Below are 24,059 nucleotides of genomic sequence, written 5' to 3'. Positions count from 1 at the left end.
TCTGAAATACTGGGGATTAGACTTTCAACATATTTTTGAGGGGGCACAGTTTGGTGCATAACAGGGGTGCCACTGGTGAAAATATGTTGCTGATAAAATTTGAATCCAAGATATCCAAATTTAAGCTTTCAGAACTTAATATAAAAATATGTATATAAATATATGACTATATATTGCCTTGAGAAACTGATAACATTTAGAAATGTAAGATTAGAGACATGGTTAGGAATACACAGAGAAATATGAAACCTCTGACAAGGCAAGCTTTTTCAAGGTTGGTTGGAAAATAAATCTAGAAGGAAACAGATATGTGACTCAAGAGAGAAAATTTTGAAGCAGAGAAATGTAGAAAGCCAGGAAGATAAACAAAAACATAAAGTATCATAGAATTAGGGGAAAAGGTTTTTTTCTTAGTTAAGTAAGGACCAAGAGCAGTATCTGCATAGATTAAGCAGATGAGACTGCCCAAGATGAACCTGTTAACAATTAAGTCTAGTATAACCTTAACCTATTATTAAGCAAAAAAATCTGAAATTGAAAATCTAAATTATTACTTTCAAATTAGGTAATATTCCATTTACAAATTTGAGAGTTTATGCCACAGTATTTACTATCATTTGACTAAGGAGAGTTTCAACTAAAACTTTACAAATAACATTTATCTGCTTTCTACTAAATCATAAAGGGCTAGGGCTAAAGAAAAGCCAAGCTTAATTTATTCTGATAATGGAATTCTCATTAACAGGACATATGGCAGATTTGAAATTTAAAGTAAATATTCCCTTGAAGTGTTTAGTTTTAGTGAAGTAGCCACTGGAACTGCAATAGAAAATAAAAGATAAAAAGAAACACGTTTCATCATAGTTTCAAGGAAGAAGAAAACTACTTGGAGGAAAATACCATTTTGTGAATCTTTCCAGTATGGTTTTCATAACTGAAAAACAAGGTACTGTAAGGAAATAAGACCATTGTAGTTGAAGCCCAGCTATAAAAAATAATTCTGAGTACCGGAAATATCACAAAAAGTAAGCACTTAATTAAAAGGAGACCAAAGTGAGCAAAAGCAGTGGCTCAAATGCCCATCTTTAAAACCAATTAGGTTTTATAATCTATCTTTTCCAAAGCAGTCACTGGAAAATTAATAACTGTCTAGTTTTTGTTTTATTTTTAAGCATTTCTATTTTGGAACTGAACCGATGGTATTAAGGGATTAAAATGAATAATGATGGCAGCATTATTTAAAAAATCTAAAAGTAATTTTGTTGTATTTAATGGGAAAACATGAGATTAACATGCAACAGAAATAATGAGGTGTCTAATTTAGTGCACCTTAAGCTCTTGCTTTACAAAATGGAAATATTAAATACCTACTTACACTATTGTTATAAAGAGTAGCTGACATGATGCATATAAAGTGCTTGATATTATAATAAACGCCCAACAGTTGTTAGCTTTTTAACCTTTTTACTCAAAAATATCTCTGCTTGACATTTTTATAACAAATGGAGCAAAGAAGCAAAGATACAGATTCTAATATATAATTTATGTGTACATGGCTAATTATTAAATAAAAGATCATAATCCCTTACTTAAGTAATATACATAAATTTACTTATTTATCTCAAGATTTTACCAATGATGCCCATGATCAATGTGCTTTTTATATCTGGATATTTTGTGGTTCTTTTATTTTTTTGATTCTTTCTTGTGTGCATATTAGAGTTTCGATATTCTTCAACATGCCTTTGAAAGGCAACAAAGCTTGCATAAGTTGCTATAGCTACATAATTATATGTATTATTGCCACATAAATGAGGAATTTAATAAAAAGTTGTTTGGTTATAAATTTGTGGCTATGAAAAATGAGGCAAGAAGGTCAATGATCTCTAGATCCCAATGAATGAAACTGCTGTGTGAAAGGAAGCTGTGACTGCACTTGGACAGTTTTCTTCCAACTAGAAGGTTTTCTGGGGATTCTGCTGTTGGAAAAGGGCCCAGGTCACTCCTGGCAGATGCCCCATGACTGGGGCAGCAGCTGGTTCATATGTTTATATGTTGATTAACCTCCAGATGGAATGAAAAGATGAAGTAATTATGAATTATTACAGAAAATTAGGTTTTACATTTTGACAACATGAAGAAAACAAACTCCAAATCATGGTATTTGTAATGCTTAAGGGTTTATCTTTCATTTAATATCAATAATGAATGCATTTTTTAAAAGAACACCCAAATTCTGTCACTACATATTTAAAAATATTTATTCAGTGTCAAAATTAAATTGAGCAACTTGTCAATCCTTGAGAAGAGATGACAGATGCCTGTACAGAATCTTCCAATCCTTACATCTTCTGAGACCTTTATATTTGACTGGACACAAACATTTGGTACCTCAATTTTCATTAAGAAGGAAGAGATTGTCTCAGATTCTCTTGTTACATGACTGCTCATTTTGAGTCTTGATAATAGCACACCTGCACAATATTTTTTCAACAAATGCTTCAACATATTATCAGTAAATGGAATCAGGGAACTTGTAAGTTCATGTTAGTTTTGCATGTTTTGAGTAGATTATCATTGTTGTCAAGATTTCACTCACATATACATTAAGTCAAAAAATCCAGAAATAGTTGATATACTATCTATTACTAGATATTTGGGAAGCCAAAGTCAATGAAACACTGAAAGAAATTGTCTTCTATTTTTGGAAACAAATGCACAAACTTGATACAACTGTTAACAGTTATTAACAGGAACATGAAAAAAAAATCTGGGTAGTGTACTTAAAATGGTTTACTTGTTTGCTATAAGTATCTTAGTGACCAGAATATGTCAGATAATTCAATAAGGATTTGTCAAAAAAGACACATGTTAAGAGGAAATTCTAGGACTCTTCTCCAGTTTATTTCAATGTAGAATACTTCCATTTGATTATTACCTAACCTCTATGAGATGCCAGGGAAGCTGACATTTATTTTTAAAATAAATATCCCTGTCTAGTGAATGTGCAGTTAAAAGAAAAATCACACACCAAGTAGTTACTATATGAATACTTGGTGCATTGAATATAATGATGAATAAGACATAATCTCTCTATTTAAGAATCTCACTGTTTGGTCAATAGACCACATGATAGCAATAATCCTTAAAATAACATATTTTAAATTATATATGTATATGCATATGAATTGTGTTAGTTATCTTTTTGTTACTGCAAAAAATTACATCAGAAAAATCAGTTTAAAAAGAGGAGGGGTAGGCTGGAGGCATGTCTCAGGTGGTAGAGCATTTGCCTAGCAAGCATGAAGCCCTGGATTCAATCCTGTATAAATTAAATAAATTAATAAACAAGTAAAAAAAGAAAAGAAAGAAACAATAAAAGCTTATTTTGACTGATACTTTTGGATGTCTCAGTCTATTACCCACTGACCATATGCTTTTCGTCTTGTAATAAGGTGATCACCACATACCTAAATATGGCAGGGAGCCTGGTGACAGGCAAAAAGAGGAAGAAGAGGTATTTGAATCCCAACACACTTGTCAAGATAATGTTCCCAATGTCCTAAACCTCCCACTAGATCCAAACTCAAAGTTTCAACCACTTTCCAATAGCAATAAGCTAGAGATTAATCCTTTAAACCCATGGCCTTTGGAGAACATTTAAGATACAAACCAGAGCATACATTTCATGTTTGGTAGTATGCACACATTTGCATGCATATGTGTTACAAAATTATGTTAACATTGTCTCAGATATGCTAATTACCTAACAAATTGCTAGCCTTGATTATAACACATGGCCACTAATACTTTCTCAATAATCATGTTAAAAATACCATTGAATGGAAACGGTAATCTTACAAGTGCATATCAGATTGGTTTATACAATTGTTTATGATTAGGCCATTCTCATATTGTCGAGTAGTTTCCAAAGCATATAATATGACATGAGGAAGTAAAATTAGCACTCTGTGTTTCTATTTCCATTTTCACATACAAATAATCAAGTATCACTAGAAAGATAGGAATAGTTCAAACCATTTTGGATTATTTGTTGAGAAATCATCTTTAGTTAAAAAGTGCTGTGATTTGGATATGGTTTGAGTTTGTTCCCAAGTATTCATGTGTTGTGACCTTAGTCCCAGTATGTCAACATTGAGAATTTTGAGGAGGTATTCCCACTGTAACATAATTAGATCACCAGGGGCTGACCCTGCAAGGTATTAATGCTGGCCTCACAAAAGGGAGTGAGCCTTTGTGAAAGAGAGTTGTTATTAACAAAAGGAAGAATGGCCCTTCCTACTCTCTGACTTCCTCTTTCACCTCTGATTTGTTTCACACTCATTTCTGATCTTGTTATGCCATCTGCCATGAAGACTTACCAGAGCCCAAAGTGATAAGGACATTCATTGTTGCAATTTTAGTCTCCTTAACTGTGAGAAAAAATAAAATTGATTCTTTATAAGAACCTACCTTCAGGAATTTTGTCTTAACAGCAAAAATATGAAGTAATACACAATGATAATTCCAGACCATTATTATTTTTATAAGTATGTCCTCATATAGCACTCATAGACCTGGAACATAGGTCTTCCTTTTGAAGAACCTTTGAATATCAGTGAAAATTATTCTGCCCCTTGAGTATACTGGACAGTTGTACAGAGATATTTTGTAAATATTTGATTTCTTGGGATTAATAGTATATTAATCTAATTTTTTCTGAAAGTGAGAGCAGTGTTTTAGAAAATTTATGACCTATATTTCAGAATCTGAGATGATGATTTTAAAAATTCTATGGCTATTTTTATCAGGAACATGCCTGTCTTTTGTTAACAAAATGATACAAAAATTAGTACTTTCAAGCTTAACTCCAGTATCTTACTCATTCATTTAACATAAATCAATTTTATAAACTATTTTTTACTAAATAAATTCCATCCATAACAGTCTAAAAATAGTCATACAATGACAATTAATATGAAATAATGTTCTTTTTACCTTAATGCTTTAATGCAGTAACAAGACTATTCAATGAAAATATTGGAGTGATTAAAAAATACTGTGTAAAATTTCACAAAAGACCAAAATCACAAATAGTAACTTATAACACCAAAATTTTACTAAATAATTGATTTAAAATTATAGTCAATACTTTATTTTAAGAAACTGTGCTTTGTAGTGTTATTAGTATTGTGTAGGTTTGTTATCAGATGTCATTTTTATGTCGTAGGTGTTATTTGCTTTAAAATATGAGACTCTACTACATTTGCCTTTCAAAGTAACAAGGTATTTCTCCTTTTGTACTGTTTGCAACACTTTGAAACTATAATGCAGATGATAGAATGTCATTAAGTGAAGTGACACAATTTTGGTACATTTACAAAGAATCCATCTACATGGTATCCCAATATTCTCAGCATTTAAAAAAATATTTTGAACTATGACTTTTGGATATTTAATTCTAGCTGAAAACAGTGCTTGCTTTTCTTATGTATTTGATTATATTGTATACATTTTGAACTATTACCCCTAACTACTGGCATTGATTATACAACATTACATGCAACTCAAAGAACGGTGCTAAATATTAAATGAAATTTAACCAGTTTGGGTTTATGATTTGATATCCCCAAGTCATCACTACAATAAGACCAATAAACGCACCATGGTTGGGAAAAAAAAAGTTTTATAAGGACTATTTTGGTTTTTATGGGGTTTTTGTTTTGTTTTGTTTTTGTCTTTTGGGACAGGTTCTCCATACATAGTCTTGGATGGTCTTGAACCTGCAATCTTCCTACCTCAGCTGCCCAAATACTAGGATTACAGACCTGTGACATCATGTTCAGCTACAAGAATATTTTATTAATAACCTGTTATTATATTTTTTTTGATAATTGCAGAAGTTAATGAAAGTGTTTTTTTCTTTTCCTCTTAGACTCCTACAAGTCATTACCTCTGAGTACTTAATGGAGTCTTTCTAAAGTGTATCTCAAATCTCTCACACCTAGAATAAAGTCTGAGAACACATCCTCAGTGCTCCAGTGATACAGTTCACATCATCGTAGCCTACCAAATTCTCACCTGGCCCCATTTCCCTCTCCACCTTGCATCTTTTGCTCCTGGAATACAAAGCCATGGGTGGGGAGACAGTCTTTCTCTTGGTCTTTCCTGTTTCTAAACCTTTTACATAATTATCCGGCCTTCAACAATTTCTTTCCTCTTTATATCCTATCATTCACAGTTCAGCACATGCACCTTTTTTTTTTTTTTTTTTGATGTACTGAGGTTTGAATTCAGGGCCTTATGCTGGCTAGGAAGGTGCTCTCCCACTTCAGCCAAACACCCAGCCCTTTTTTATTTTGGTTATTTTTCAGGTAGGGTCTCATATTTTTGCCTGGGCCAGCCTCATCCCAAGGTCTTCCTACATGTACTGCCCACATAAAGAGGATCACAGGCACAGGACACCATGCCTGACTTGCTGATTGAGATGGGGTCTCTCTAACCTGTTACCTGAGGTAGGTTTGAGCCATGATCTTCCCAATCTTCACCTCTTTAGTAGCTGAAATTAGAGATGTAGCCACCATGCCCAGCTCACATATTCCTGTTGTTTTTAACAAAAAACTTCCCTAATCCATCCAAGCTACTTTAAAATGTCTTATGTGTACTTTCCTGCCTAGGAGTTGTTATGCCTACTTGTATTTTATGCTTACTTCATGTTTCTTCACCCAGAAAATAAACTCTAGAGTACAAATAGGTATGTCAGTGCAAAATATAAGCATGGATGATATAAAGTATGCAGGTTTTTTTTAAGTTTATGAAAGTGTTTATTAGTTTCAACACAGACACTCTAAACTCCAAAACCACTTGAGAATTCATTGTGGTAAAGAAGCCTGAAGATAATAGCAATATTTGCTGATCTGTGTCTTACAGTGACTAAATAACAAATAGCTGGGTGAAAGAAAAGTTAGATCATGTCCTCATAAGACACTTGAAATTATGAAGGAATCCCCAAAACACAAACAACAAGAAAATTTTCCTCAGGACCTTTCCAGGGAAGTTACCTTATCTTTTGACCCCTGAATTTAAACATGTTTATTTTATAAGTACACTCAAGTATATAGTATATCTCAATTTAAGTGCTGTATTTTGGTACTCATTCCTATAGTGCAAAATAGCAGAGGAGAGGACCAATTTAAGATCAGAGCATTTTAGAGTAGAAAAACACCTTAGATATTCAATAGACTACATCAAAATCTCTTTGTATGACAGGAAATAAAACAAAATATGTTATAGAATTGAATTGGCAATTATTGCTTCTTTTTTCTAGATGGTTGATGATTCAACTATTTACTAGTTGATTGCTTTAACCTTATTTCATTATTTTGACAAAATTTTTTCTGTGCCTTTCATAAAGTACATCATAAAATAAGATAAAAATACTTTATTAAAATGAGGAAATAAAGGAATAAAAATGAAGGATGGAGAGTATGAAAGGAAAATTGTAGGGTCAGAAGTAATACTAAACTGTGAAAACAAAACAAGGACCATTATTTGAAGTATGTAGAACACTGGGCTATCACATTTATCAAGCAGAAAGACAAGTATCATTCACAAGCAAAATTCTAAGTCTCTAACACACTAGGTATTTTTCAATAGTACAGATGTTTTCTTAGATGGTTTCTCATATATGTGGTCTTCTATAATACACAGGAGAACATTCTCATTGGCATCCTTAAAGTAAAAACATCATTGAGTTTTCAGACTTCCTTCTTTATAGTCCCTCAAAATAGTCTGATGGCATAATGCCAAACTGAGAATGCTAAGTGTACACCTGCAAAGGATTTAAATAAGCAGCTCTGTTTTCTACTTCTGTAGCTTAAAACAAAAATTAAATTAAGAATTGACAGCAGATGGAAGGACTATGTGTCTTCTAGGAATCATCTATGAATATTAATTCTCACAGTAACAATTTGCATAAGAACTGGATGGATTAGCATCCAAAATCTGATAAGGATTTACCAAAATGCAGGAAAGGAATATAGCAATCTCCAAGAACAAAACATTCCTGGAGTGGAGAACAGAGGACGGTAACAGCATAACTTTGTCCCTCATAATGTTGAATAGTTCTCCATGTTGCTAAGCTACAGTCAAGTGATTAGAAAAGATGTGTGTTTATGGTGTGTGTTGCTAGCAACTTTATACCAACATTCTCATTGTTTTTTATAAAACCGTACACATTATTCTTAAAACTTTTCAGTATCTTTTTTTTACCTGTGAATTATCTCCTATTCTTGGTTCTGAGTATTTTTCTAGCTTTCTAACAATTAAAGACTTTTTTAATTTAAAGAGCCTTTTGATTTTTAATCATTTCCCTTGTCTTAGAGTTTCTCTTCTTATTTTGTGTAGTTTTTGTTCTTTTTCCTTGTATCAGTTTATATTTTTGTTCCTTATTATATATACAATTGAGCTTGAAGGTGATGTATTTTATTACATTTTATTTTCTGGAATGTTTACTAATTGCACAGCTTGGTTTTTATTCTAGTTACAATTTATTTTCCAGTTTTAAAAATGTGAATTATTAAAAACACTTTTATTTCTACATTGAAAATGCTTTCTGTCTGGAACATAACCTAATACATGTTTTTCCATAGTTATAAATTATATTCTTTGCAATTACATGCTAAGAAAGTTGAGCCTCTGCACATTTAACATAGACTTAAGATTTCCTTTGAAGGTGGGCATAAAACAAATACATAGACAGACAAAACGGGAACATTTCTGTTGTTACTTTCATTTCTAAAATCAGAGGAGACTGCTAGGCAGATTCGCTTGTGCCTACATAGTTTCATCATGGGAGACCAGTACAATCACAGCGGTTTATATATGGCAAGCAAGGTGATTTAGCTAGATTGAATGGTTCCATTTGAATTCGGTAACTTCTGAGGTTCAACATACAGGAACCGTCTCTATTCTCAGGAATCTGGAACCACAACAATTAGAGTGGACATTTAATGCCCAGAGTGTGAGACCTCCATGAGGGAAATGGTTAGTGTGTAGATTTCATTTCATCAGTTCCTCAGAAGAGGAGCTAACCAGGCTGTAGATAAGACCTCAAAACTAAGTCCAGACAGCATTAAGAAATGGTGTTACAGCTTAAGTAAGAAAACAAAACATAAATACTGTTCTTTTTGGGTTTCAGTGTTGATTTAAATCTTACTGAAACTTTACTCTTCCTGACCTCTTTCTCTATCTTATTGTGCAGTATTTTCATATCAGCTATTTCCCTTGCTTATTTTAAGACCATTTGCTACAATTCTATTCTGTTTGCCAGATAATGTCCTTTACTGGGACATGTGATATACATAGATAATTGTCTATTAATTTCTACAATAAATTTAGATATATTTAGAGTTGGAAAACCAACTAAAATTTCATCATAATAGTAACTGGAAGATGTGAAAATGGTAACATTTCAGAATGAGTTCACTAGCCTTCTTTTGTTAATGGAGATACAATTATAATAGCTCCAAACTGTTATTCATGAAATTTTCTTTGTTTGATTTGGTGATTCAAAATCTTTTGTTTGTAATTAAATTTCTATTTATCTATACTATTTCCACATCCTTCTGTCATAGTTTACTACTGAACTCCATACTGTAAATAGGAGAATAAGTGAGAGAGTTTGTGTGTCAATTCAAAGTATCCCAAATTTATTGATCCAATCAGAACTTGCATGTGAAAGAAGATGAACTATTTCCTTACATGTACTTGTCATTGATATTACCTTCTTTGCATGAGCATATATTTGATAAAATATTTTATAAGCCATAAAAGTGCCATGTACATGTTATTTTGCTTATTTTTTCTGGCATATAGAAACAAATTAAAGTCAGTATAATTTGCATTTAATTCAGGCAATAAAAACACTTGTTATTTATATCAAAGATACATGAGAAAATAAAAAATCAAATATGTTCTTATATTTGTATTTTTGTACAGATATTCTGCTACTTTTACTGTCAAAATGTTTGCTAAAATGCAGTCAGATGACTATATTTCAGATTCTACTACTTAACTAGTTCATTCAGTAAATCCTTTTTCCTCAGAGCTTTTGTTTTTGTTCTTCAGAGACTCACATAATTTCATAGCTATAGGAAATCAATTAGTACATAAACCATCATCTTCACTTTACTAATTAAGTAAACATGACACAGAAGTCTCAATTGGAGTAGTCAAACGTGACAGTGTCAGGATTATAAAGCCTAAATAACCTCATTCAGTCTTTGCATGTTCCACTGTATACTGTCTTCTGTTTATTGTTGGATTAAGTGAAATATAGGATAAATTTTGAAGTTGTAGCACATTGTTCAATTTAAAGTTTTATTTAAATTAAACTGCTTGGAAAATCTGATATCCCAACAGAAGATTTCAGTTTATGATAGCATTTTTTATATTCATAGTTTTTTTTATTAGTCAGGGAGTATTTGGCAAATATTTTAACATTAATAAAATGAAAGTAAGATTTGGGGAGAAATTTTACATTTTATATAGAAATTTCACATAGAAAACAAACTCTATAAGGCATTAATATTGTCAGTGTTATCCTGTGATCAGGAATATGTTCCATTCGTTGAATATTTAGTTAGGTATTGGTGATAGGTAACAGTCGTAAAAACCTGCCTCCAGCTTCCTAGGAAAAACTCATAGGGCCCCTCACATACACAAAGCAAGTGTGGAAAAAAGCCTTAAAACTCTTAAGTGTAATGAGAAATATTTTTAAAATCCCACAGACATACTTAAAAATGAATAAGAGTAAAATGGATCGTAAATTACTGATGGATAGGATTCATTTTGAAGATGATCCTTCATATTTTCAATGCATATTTAAAACTTTTATGGAAATCTACAGTCTGGATATCCAGCTATAAATATCACATCTGAGTCGTGTCAGGTGGTAGCTGCTGATACTATTTTTTTTCAAATTGTCTCTTAACAAGCAAACCTCTTTTCTGTTAGAAAAGCATTTTATTCTAAGATGCACTTTGTATGCTTCATTTCTTCCTTTATGCAACTTTCAACAGCAGTGACCCAGATATGAAAGTTTTAGCATCATTTATATATATATCAGCATAAATTAATGGTTAGATTGATATATGATTTTTATTTGCCTTTTCCCTATTCCAATGTATTATGTACAAATGTCTTGCCAAAGGGATTATTAACTCTTCAACTTTGTAATCTGTTAGTGGTAATCATAAATCATATTTCTCTGTGTGTTTTTGTGTGATTTATTAATGTGTTGAAAAATATATTATGTTAAAATTTTTGAATTATTTAAACCTTTTCCAAAGTAGGAAAAAACAATAATATAAAACTTCCTGCAGCTTTTATAATTTAAAACACATAACCAAAAACGTTTTAACCATTTTATAGAAGGCTTAAAGAAAGTACTTTCAATCAAAAACCTAATTCTACCACTGTTTACCACAGCAACATATGTTCAATGGGTAATTCTTGTGCTAACTTTTTTTAAGTCTTACTTGGGCTTTTAAAATGTTCACAGTCTTATTGTGTAAAGAATTCAATTTTTCCATAGTTGCCTATGCACATTTCAAAAAGAAATAAGAGAAAAAAAATTGAAGTATACAATTCCTAATGTATGCTACATGGGTCTTCTTCATATCAATTTTTCCACTCAGTCTATCTCAGATCTCTGCCCAATTAACAGAAAGTATTGCTTTTTTCTGTTACTTCTGCCTTCAAAACATTAAGCATTCACAAATACATTACTCCATAATGAAATAAATCTTGTCACTTATTTACTCAACATTTATTGCTCATGTACTATGTGCTAGACATTCTCCTTATGCTACAATGTACCAAAATCTCAATATTAACAAAAAGGCAAGGTCTCTGTTCTATACTTTACTATGAGAAAAATACATTAATTATAACATACGAAATGTATATAAAATGTTAAGAAAAAACTTTGAAGGAGAACTGAATTTCCTATGTCAAAGTAAAGGCATTTGAACACAGTAAGTAGTCAAGAAAGAAGATATTTGACATCACAAGTGAGCTGAGCCCTGAATCCAAGTGGTAGTTGTACAGAACTTGAGTGGGAAGATGCAGACTAGCCATGCATTAGTATTCTCTACCTGGTCTCTCATATATCTTTTTTCTACCATAACATTTGTATTTACATATAAACTCAGCATATGAGTCAGATTTTTCCATCAATTTTCTTGGAAGCTATTCACATTGAAACTGCTACTAAAATATAAAGAAGTTCATAGACTTCTTAGACATGATTATTTTTAATGTTATTAGTGTTTTGAGTTTCAACTTGACATTTTAATACATAATTGGCATAAATTTATGAATTTCCTATTTCTTTTTGTTCTGTGCTGGGGATAAAACCCAAGGCCCTATGAGTGATTGGCAAGCATGCTGAGCTATTCGCCCAAGCCCATAATTTGTAAACTTTTTTGCATTGCTTTCTTTGACAGTCTCTAAGTTGAAATTCAAAAGTTAAAATTTGTGAAATTGTGTTGGCTATACCTAATTAAATATAATGTGCTCAGTTACAATCTATTAATTCATAAATGAACGTGATATTTTTCTCCAATGGATGATAGTTCTCTTATTCACAGCTTTCTGTAACTGTTACCATAAAAGTGATATTATACATAAACTATGTCTGGTTAAGGAGTCACAAAGAAATTAATACTCTAATTTTTGTAATAGTACCTTGACAACTATGCATTGTCTTTTTTAGAAGTCAAATTCTTGTATGAAGAAAATAATACTCTCATATGTGGAATTTAAGGCTTTAAAAAAAGAATGATATGACAAATGGGGACAGTGTCACAGGTATGTGAACTGGTGAGGGGATTAAAGACAAAAGGAAAGTGTGAATATGATGAAAATTCTTCATAGGAATGTGTGAAGATAGAATAATGAATCTTGTTAGAAATTGTTTCAAAAGGGTAGAATAAAAAGTAATTGAGGCAGTAAATTTGATCAATGTACATTATATGCATGCACAGAAATATCATAATTGAATTCCTTTGTAAAATTAATATATACTACCATAAAAAATTTCTTAGATATAGCTTTTTAAAAGTCATGATAAAATGTTGATATGTATTTTCTTATCAATAGTATGCATAGTGAATAGTAGTTGAAATTATTTTAGCCCTCAGAGCTTGCAGCTCTTCATCTCATAAAATTAATGTCATGATTAAATTACATAAAAATCATATATTCTGTCAAAAGAAAACACTCATTTGTATCTTGTAGTATAGTTACAGCTCAATACATACAAAACTTGTAATCATAGTTGTTATCATAATAGATAAAAATGTTCACTACTCAGATTAATAATTAAAATATAGCCCATCATAATTCTTAATGCAAAAACATCATTAAAGTATTACTTTCTAATTACTTAAGTGTACTGTTAACTTAGGATTCTAGATAATGGAATTGGATAAGCAAACTAAATTAGCGATGGATCTTGAGGAGATAGACCCTAGTCAAGTATGTTGATATACACCTGTAATATCAGACAGAGTTAGGAACATTATGATCTGAGCACAGCCAAGGCAAAAGCATGAGACCCTATATAAAAAACAAACAAAAAAGGAAGACGGACTAGTATGTGGTTCAAATGCTTACATAGCAAAATGAGCCCATAATTTCAATCCTTAATATTGGTCCTCAATCACTAAAAAAAGAGATGGATGGTAGTATGAAATTTTTAGATGAGTTGGGAATGTGTCCTCAGAAGAGACTGTGGACCTCAATATTTTTGGTTTCCTATTTTTTAGTTGTGACTTCTCATTCTTGCATGTACTTATGATGCATCCAAGAGGACCTTCACCAGAGGTGGTAGAAGTCTGTGATATACCCTCAGCTTCCAAAACTATGAAGTACATAAGTCTCTTTTTTTTTACTGTCTCAAGTAGTTCATTATAGTAATAAAAAAGCAGATTAATACAGAAAATTTGCACCAAAGAATACAGTCATTACTCTATCTGTGAAAATGTGAGTGAGCTTTACAAATGGGTAACTGGAGAAAGAATGGAAAAGTTTGGAGGAGCAGGATTGAAGGAACCCAGAAAGCCATGTTTTGGATTACCCTAGTGAGTGCTTAGAAGATTGGAGACTGAGAACTAGTCTTGGATGGAAATAAGTATTCCATTGGAAATTGAAGTTCAGGCTACCTTTATTATGTTGTGGCAAAGAGTCTGGATGCGTTGTGTCTATGCCCAAAGACTTTGTGGAAGGTCAAACTTAGAAATGTTAAACTAATTTACTTGGCAAAGAAAATTTCAATCAACAACAAGAAAAGCTTTCAGGCTATTACATACATATATTATTGGCCCCTTTTTATCAGATTTACATTGAGACTCAGGAGCAACAGGAGATAGAATGGAAATACTAAGAAAACTTTTTACTGTGATCAGAGAAGAAGCAAAGAAAAATCATAAAAGGACAAGGCCAGGAACAACACAGCTGAGCCAGCACTTGCTAAAGAAGTGAGCAAGAATGTTAGTTGGTAATCAAAAAAAAAAGACTTTGAGAGTGTGTCAGAATTTTCAAGGTTGTTCTTCCTATCAAATGCCTAGAGACTGGGAAGGGCAGAATGATTTCATGGAACCCTTGGGTATTCTCCAAGGGCTCTCTGCTGAGACGTTCTTGAGATTCATTTCCTGCTTTTAGGAAAGCACTCTGTAGCTGCTGCTTTGGTTCAAGTAGACCCAGGTGTAGCTCATGCTGGTGGCAGATGTTTGGGGCAGCCGTATGGTATTGGTTTTCTAAGTAGGCAGAATGTGAGAGTTGAGGTAATAGTGGCCTCCATCATGGTTTCAAGTAAAGCCTGAATGGCCAACCAGAAATTTGCCACAGTGCTGGATCCCATATAGCAAGCCCTTGGTGGTGAATGCCTAGTAGACTCATGGGATTGGAGCTCCAAAAGGAACCCCAGAAAGGCAGGGTTAACAGCAAAGTGACATTCTTACTGAGAAAGCCACCGGTAGGATAAATATATATAATCACAAGCAAAGCAAAGGTTTATCCCAGGCCTCGTGGACTCACTCCTTGTTACAGAGTACACAAGATGCTGCACTTCAAGCTTTAGGATTTTATGTATTCCCTGATAAATTTTGGTCTTACATTGGGCTGATGTTGCCTTTGTATTTTCCAATTTCTCCCTTTGGGAATAAGAATATTTATCCTATCTCTGTCCAGAAATTTTATCTTAGAAGCATATAACTTGCTATTTGACATTTAGCAGCTCACAGCTAAAAGTGCTTGTCCTGGGTCGCAGCCAAAATTGTGGGCTTGAACATTTGAATTATTTTGAAGTAACTTTTGACTTTGGGACCATTGACAATGGAATGAGTACAATTTCATTGTGAAATGAATGTGGACCTTGGGAGACTGGAGCAGAATATTGGTTTAGTTTTAAATTGTTTCCCAAAGTTTTATGTGTTGGAATTTGGTCCTTGGTGCATGTGTATGAGCTGATGGACCTTAAAGAGAAGGAACAGAGTGGAAAGTTTTTAAGTTCATTGGTGGTGTGTCCTCAAAAGGGACTGTGAGAGCCAATGTCTAGTTTCTTTTCTTCAAAATATGATCTCTTTATTGCACAGCCTCCCATCATGATGTGATACAGCCATTCAACTTCCAAACCTGTGAGGTAAAGAATCTCTTTGCTTTGTAAAATTAATATGTCTTAGCTATTTTGTTAGGGTAACTCAACTGGACTAAACTAGTAACCCTAATGTTGTTTGGTTTGTTTTTCCTTGCTTCTTCATGTACCACCAGTATTGATTTTCTGTCAATTTAAATGAATCATTTTCTGAAATTATATAATTACTAAGAAACCCTAAAATGTAACTTTCTCCAATATATTGAAATATATAATGGTCAGGATCTTTTCCTGGCACATTTTAAGATGCACAAAAAAAAGAGCCTTTTCACATTTGTCTTGGAGATAAAAATGATAAATTCTCATTTGACTTATTCTTTAGGGGAAATACTGATTGTAGAATGTATCTGAACATTGAGTTTACATATCGGAAAGTTTCCTAGATCATTTTCATTTCATCCATTGTCTTTCCAGACCTAAACTTACGGAAATTCAAGAGGGGAAAGTTACGGGGAGTTGCTTTAAATTTCTCTGCTGATTTCACACACTTAGCACATAGAATGTTTCTTCCAAGGAGCAATTAATGCCGGTGAGGAGTCAGCTTCACACAGATCGTCTTCAGCAAAGGGTAATGGTGGCGACTATTGAAGTATTTGATTCCTGTGAGTCCTCAACAGGACGCGCTAGAAAGTGAGCCAGTATTTTTGTCTGTTTCTTATTGTCGTTGTAATCATGTGAGGAACTGACATGCATAGAGGTTTTTGTGAGAAGATTGTCATGTCTAACTAGCATATCTATAAGATGTCAGGAAGTTTCTGTTACTTGTAATTTTTAATCAGTTATATTCCATTACTCTAGTATTGGTAGAAAAAGTTTAAGCATTTTTTTTCCTTTTTTTTTTTTTAATTCATATGTGCATACAATGTTTGGGTCATTTCTCCCCGCTCTCCCCTTATCCTCTCTTCACCCCCAATCCCTCCCTTACCCTCCCCAACCTCTCACTACCAGGCATTAAAGCAAAACAGAACACTCGTAGATGTTTAATAAGACTAAGAAAATAAATATAAAAGAAATCCAACTGTAGTGGTCATGACATCAATCTTACCACTGAGGAGGCTGAGGCAGGAAGATCTTGAGTTCCAAGCCAACTTAGGACAAATAGAAAGAGGCTGTCTTAAAAAAGAGAAAGAGAATAATGATAACAAAAGAACAGGTGTGCATTTATTTAAGAAGCTAGTTCATTAATTCAGCTGTAAGAAAATTATTGGTTGTGGGTAAAAAAAGAAGTAAACAGATCTGAGAAATATTCAGGGGGTAAAAATAACTAATTTGGTGATTCACTGAGCACTGAAGTTGACTAGCTCGTAACAACTCCAGGACTTTTGTTTTGCAGGGCAGCATCCCATGGAATGTGTATCTAGGCCAATGATCTAGGCACAGTGGAAGAGGATGAAGGCCTATTCTCTCAGATTGTTAGCTGTTTCCTTGGAAGGTACCTCAAAAATAGCTCTTAAGAGGCAGATAAATTTATGTATTTCCTACTTGTCCATTTCCTTGTATGTGTAATCATATTTGGGCCTCAAAATGAAAGGGTAAAGTAGCTCATAAGCACCTTATGCTCTGAATCAATACCTCAATGTGTTTTGGGGTGAAAATAATTTCATACTTAGAATTATTTTTCATATGTTTTCCCTAAAAGTAAAGAGAAACTAAACTTTTGTTGAAGGTAAAATAAATATAAATTGTTTTAAGTTCCCCAATATATTCATTTGTGTCTGTGACCTTGGACTATTCTAGTAGTCTCTCGGCCCTAGGACAATAAAGTGACAATATTATTTATGTGAATCAGTTAATACAAGGAATAATTTAGAAGCCGCATGTAAAGCACATATCTATGCTTACTTAAAAACAGAAAAAATAATGCTATTGTTGCAATTTGTTATTATTACTATTAATGTTGATTGTTAGTTTTAGAATTCTCAATGTGAGCATAATTTCCCATTCTAAAACTTAGGTCATAAGCCTGAAATGTTGTAATGAAGAAATTGATAGTCACAAAGCATGTGTCTCTATTTGAAAGATGAAATGAAAATGATTTTAAAGCAAAAGTTTAATAGATAAGATTTGAAAAGTCATATGAGTATTATCACATGATAGGCATACTAGCTATATATTATAAAATTTTAGGAGATATTTTAGAATAAAGAAATAATTTCAAAAATTTCTTCCACTTCCACAGCTTCTGACCATAACCTGCACAATTTATATCTCTTTTTGTGCATATATGGGAGCAGTAATTTGCAGCATAATTATCTTTCAAAAATAATGCTATTCCCTTACTTTAATAATATTTTATATGACTTCCAATGGAAGTCAACCTAAGTACCATAGAATAAAACCCAAATTGATGGGTTCATCAACCAGCTTGTATCCAACGCATATATCTTGTTATACTTCATTTGACAATGCTATTTGCTTCCATGAAAATCCTTATATGCCATAACTAACATGGTTTTCCCCTCCTTCCTAAAAATATGTCCTTCTTTTCTTTGCTTTTTAAAATTCTATTTGTTCTTTTAGATTTTAGATTTTCCCACCATCAAAATAACCATTTTTCAGTTCCAATGGCCCTTTCTATTTTTCTGTTATTATATGTACCACATTTTGTCTGATCAAATAGATTATTGAGCTCACTATTTATTTAACCTTCTAAACAATGTAAAGGAACTCCCCCTCTTCAGTTCAAATGGCACATTTTTTTTGCACATTTAGTCCCACAATTATAGTTTGCTAAATTCTTTTCATAATGATTTACCCTCTTTCTCTAGCAATATAAGTTCGTCACTCCTCATGAGGAAGTTGGAGATGGTTCCTAATGCTTCTTCCAAACTTAGTGTAACATCATGGAAACAGTGAGCTGTCCTCTGTTCAAAGAAGAACTGGATAATAAGATTGCTGCTGAGAGCTAAATCACCACACAATAGATGTAATTAGCCATCTGTTGGGAGTTACTCAAATTGTCTCTAAATGTATTACTGAAAAGTTCTGGGATTCCTAAATCCCCTGTCAAAGTAGCCTATAATCATCTCAGGAGGCTATATTGAAAGGGGGCAGTAATTTAAGTAGAAACCTAATGGACCATGTGCAATCTCTATACTTGTAGCAGCTAGGTGCTTAGAAAAATTAAACTCAAAGAGGCAAATCCTCACACAGTGATTACTACTTTTAAGAATAATCTAGTGTATTATACCCATTCCATCTTCAATGTGAGTATATCAGTATATGAAGATTTTCCAATAATTTTTGTTCCATTCTCACCATACAGTTGGATTCTCATACAGATGAACATTAAAGGGTGGGAGATGATGATACAATGCTTCTACAAGCCTTTGAGTTAGTATAGGAACATTTACATTGCAATCTGCAAATAGAATTATACTGAAACTCTGATGGCAGATTCAGGAAAGCATTTAATCTGTTTCCCTCATCATCTTGCCTACATAAAGTTGGTGTGTATTATATGGCACAATAGTCTCAAATGGCCAGATATTTGCTTAAAACATTACCTTGATTTCTTCTGCTTTATTGAGATAGTAGCTTTAAATCAGACATTCCAACAACTTCCCTCACTCAAAATCCTGAAAGTACACCTGAAATTCTGAGACTCCTCCAAAATAGAAATTATTTGATTCTAAATACATAGAGAGGGAAGGGAGAAAAAGATAATTCTCTGGAAGAGGGACATAAAATTGTGCCCTCCTGTAGTCACTTTGGTATTTCAGAGGTCTTTTAGACAAATTAAGTACAAGATAAAAAAGTAATTCTTTTGAAAAATTTGAGATCATACCTTTTTCATGGCTAAACAAAGGTAATAATGATGATAAAATCACATGAGCCTGATTATCTAAGTAGCTACCATGTGGGAAAATATTATGAAATTTGTAACATCATTTATGTTATAATTAAAGTAAAAGAGCACTCTGATTTACATATTTGTTATAAATGCATGGCAGCATAAGAGACATAAAATCAACATTCTGAGCTTTTACATTGCTTGATAACTGACAACTAGGACATAGCAGAGGCTCAATAAATATTTGCTGACTGAAAGGATAAATATGGGTTTTTCTAAAATCATTATAGGAACTCCCTGAGGTTATTAAAATTCCTCCATTAAAATTATTTCAAAGGTCATGCACAGTGACTCACACTTATAATTCTGGTTACTTGAGAAGTGGGGACCTGGAGGTTCACAGTTCAAGACGAGCCCAGACAAAATGTTAGTGAGTTCCCATCCCAGTGAAAGAGCAAGAACTGGTGACATATGTTTGTAATCCCAGCAAGAGGAGAGACATGGGTAGGAGGATTGAGGTAGGTGGATTCTATAGCCATCCTTTAGGAAAAATGTGTGGCCCTATCTGAAAAATGACTAAAGTAAAAAAAAGGGGGGATGTGGTAAAGCATGTGCCTAGCAAGCCAAAGGCCCTCAATTCAACCCCTAATACCACCAAAAATAAATAAATAAAGTAAATAAGTAAGTAATAGAATTATTTTGCAATAGATGAGGAAATTGTTTTAGGAAGAGGCAATTTAAATATCAGACATAGGAAAACTGAGTAGGATGTAGCAGGGTGGTGCTTCTATCGCAGGTGAGCTGCAGCCAAAGCCAGCATTCTTTTTCCCATATCCATGTCCCCAAATTACTCATTTTGTTTCTAAAACATTCCTTTAAATATTTTTATACTAATGATGCTACTTGAAAATAGTTCTTACCAAATTGTTCACCTGTTTGAAGTTTAATAAATTTCACTGAACCCAAATCTCCAGCAATTGAAGATACATTGAAAAAGGATAGATTAAGTTTTATCCCAAGTAAATTTCTTTTGACATAGTGTTTCAGTAGGCTTTGGAACATGTAATCACATAAATATCTTCTTTAGTTTCATCTTGTTGGACAATTACAATTATAGCTATCATTATCATACATGTTTGTCATTTATATTTCTAGTATTTAAATTTATAAATTATTTATAGTTTAGAAAATGTCTTCATAGACTTTCTGCATAATCCTGTTTCAGAAATATCTAAATCTATAAAGATTAGATCTCAGAGACTTTAAGATTCTTGACTGAAGATTAAACCAGGTTCTCTTGAGTTATGGAAACTCATTTTCCCATGTTTGTTGCTTCCTATTTGTGACACAGGAAAGATACCATGGTACCATTCTATAATCTTTTGCAAAGATGTGACTAAAGTTTTCTTTTTATGAATAAGTGGTCTTGAGACAATTTAAAGCATTAACTCTTTCACAAATTTCTAGGTCAGCCATTAGTGTGCTTACTCAATTTTCTCAATGCATTCCTTAGCCTGGACAAGTTCTAACAGAATGTTGCTTCATTATTATCATTATTATTATTTCTATTATTACTATTGCTATTATTATTGAGATGGGTCTCTGTGTGTTACTCAGGCTGGTCTGGAACTCACAATCTTTCTACCTCAGCCTCCCTGAAATTGCAGGCATACAGCATTACACCTAGCTTCCAACTGTAGTTTGAGTTATCTCAGGTCCCATATCATCATCCAAATTTCTAAAATTCTGTTGCATTTGCATTAGTGATGTCATAAAGTCAAAACAATATTCTAAGTGATTCTTATTGTGACTCTAGGCACATTCACTGTATACATGCAGTAATGAACATTTGTCTAAAGAACCAAATGAATTTTTTTATATCAAACCCCACTGATATGAAGGAATTTGAGCTTGCCAGGCAAGCCTGTTGCCATGGCCCCAGCCGTTTTGTTTTTGTTTTTGTTTAGAGGCAGAGTTTCACCCTGTAACTTTGCTGGGGCTTTCCTCAAACACTTGATTCTCCTGCCTCCACCTCTCAAGAGGCTAGGATTACAGGTGTCCACCACCATTGAAATGGAATAAATTTAATCCACAAACAGTTGTTAGCACCTGATAAGGCCAGTACTCTATGACAGATTTTTTTGAGCAAACACAACTAGTGATTTCAATGTTGGAGTCATATACTTTCTGAGTGAAGACTTAATGGAGGTGGCCTTCTCTTGATGGAACAGAATTTCTAGAAGGAACATTAACATATCATTTAGAGTTCTGTCATATATAAAGCAACAGTGGATATGGTCATATATAATCTGCTTCAGCAGTTTTCAGATCCCTGATGGCCAGCCAAAAGTAACACAAAGTCAAAGACCCACTGAACTGAAAGAACCAGGTATTCTAGCACTCATTTTTAAATTAGAAATTTGTGTATGTCAACCCCAATACCAGCTGTATGTACACAATGCCAAAACTAAGAGAAAACTGAAACTGAATAACAGACTTTCCTAAACTGCATATTTGTTGGCATAAGCTTCTACTCTTTAAATACACTACCAGTATCCTAGGAAATACTCTACTTGGCCATAGTTTTATTAAGTAATTGTACAATTTGTTATACAATCTTAAAAGAAATAGTTTATTATTAAAACTTACATACAATTTTTTAAAAACAAAACCATAGTGGAAAGAAGAGATGCAGAACTCTATTTTTTTATTTTTCTCAATATAATTTTATCAACATAACTAATACACATTTTATTGACCCATTTAGTATTGTTTAAGAATTATATTTTGATTGCTGCTACAGAGTTAGGCAATATTTCTTTGTCTTTAAAAGGTAACATTCTAATTAGAAAGTCCAACAAAGTGTGCTAAATTTTAATGTCATTAGTAAGTTAGTTTAATACAATTGTAATAAGTAGACTGTTTTTACCAATTTCCCAAGGTATTTTATGATAAAATTAGGGTTTTTTTACAGGTTGTGAATGTTATTAAAATGTTTTTTTCTCTCACCTTTAATTTTATACATATTTTCACTCTTATTTGACACATAGGAATGGTACATATTTGCAGGGTATAGCTTCACATGTCAATATGTGAATAGAATGTATAATCATCAGATCTGGGTAACTGGCATATCTATCATCTCATACAATTTCTTTGTATTGGGAACATTTGAAATCCTACCAGCTATTTTGAAATATGGCATTAATTGTCACTAAGCATAATTACCTGCTATTCTATGAACATTAGAAGTTACTCCTTTTACCCCATTTCACCCTTGCAACCATTAGTCATCCTCACTCCATCTCTTCCTCTGCCTCATGTTTCTCAGAGTGTAGTAAACACTGTTCCCTTCTCCACTTATTTGAGGTAAACTTTTTCGAATCCATATATGAGTGAAAATAAAATTACAATTATAACAGCATCTAAAATTACAAATATCATCAATAATTTTCTTTAGATCAATAAATCAGAATAATGTCTCTCCTTTCTGGAAAGGAGATAAGAAACTCAGATATGAAGTTGTCTGTGGCTTTTCTCTCTACCTATTACAGGTTTTTCACTATTAATCTTACAGGACTCTGGAAAGAGGATGAAAAAGTGAAAATGCAGAGAAGCAATTTCATGCTCTATTGGACATTTATTGATATTGTGTAATGGAGGCACATCTCCTTCCCCTGGAACAACAGAAATTATACAAATTATATGTTGGATTCTAATAGTGTGTTAATCCCTTCAAAATATCATTTATTGAGCATTTTTATCTAAATCCATACACAGCAGTTCAGAAACTTAAACCTATGTATTAAGTTATCTTAACACTATATAGAAATATATTGTACTCTTTAAAGTGCAGGAGAGTACATATTGAGTATTCTCAACATAATAAAATGTAATAATATACATATTAATTAGCCATAATACATTGATTAAATAAATTAGTCATTCATCCACATATATACTTGAAAACCTCATTTTGCTTACAACAAATACCCATAATTTTGTGTGTCAATGTGCAATGAATAAATAAGGGACAGAAACTTATCCATCAATAAGTAGATGATTTAAAATTGACCATTTGATGGAAGGTAGAAGGCAGGCAAAATGATAATATGTATTAAATCCCTTCAACACACCGAACTAATTTTTACATTTTATTGTATCTTAAACTGTCATAGGTCAGTTAACAAGAAATGTGTTGTTATACAATTTCACCATTGTATGACTGTCACAGAGTATAGTGCATATGGCTTCTTGATGCAATCAAGAGATGTAATAAGCACAAGATGGATGAAGCCTGTGCCCACATAACAAGGCATACTATTTTACACTGTGCATATGCAAGTACAGTCTAAAATAAAAAAAGAATAGTTACATAAATAGTACTATGGCTGCTCACTATCAACAAACATGTACTGTACATGACTGCACATTGTATTTTTGTAAAAGACTGCCAGCACAATAGACTTGTTTGTTTCAGCATCACCACAAAAACATTGTGCTTTGACATTATGACAACTATATCATAAGGTGATTAAAATTTTTCAG

At 32.7% G+C, this 24,059-nt stretch overlaps 1 long non-coding RNA gene across 1 annotated transcript in view; it reads left to right on the top strand.

Annotated features, from left to right (window-relative positions):
- Nucleotides 1-17,179, top strand: part of LOC141411441 (uncharacterized) — a 137,830-nt gene extending 120,651 nt beyond the window's left edge. The window contains exons 2-6 of the long non-coding RNA XR_012436173.1: nucleotides 6,375-6,515; nucleotides 12,779-12,873; nucleotides 15,660-15,706; nucleotides 16,133-16,348; nucleotides 17,052-17,179. This is a non-coding gene — a long non-coding RNA (uncharacterized lncRNA). The remainder of the gene's footprint in view (nucleotides 1-6,374; nucleotides 6,516-12,778; nucleotides 12,874-15,659; nucleotides 15,707-16,132; nucleotides 16,349-17,051) is intronic.
- The last annotated feature ends 6,880 nt before the right edge of the window (nucleotides 17,180-24,059 follow it).

Source organism: Castor canadensis, chromosome 10 (assembly GCF_047511655.1).
Source record: "Castor canadensis chromosome 10, mCasCan1.hap1v2, whole genome shotgun sequence".
Taxonomy (NCBI): Eukaryota; Metazoa; Chordata; class Mammalia; order Rodentia; family Castoridae; genus Castor; species Castor canadensis.
Note: the sequence above shows the minus strand (reverse complement) of the source record. Positions and strands in the feature narration are given on the sequence as shown.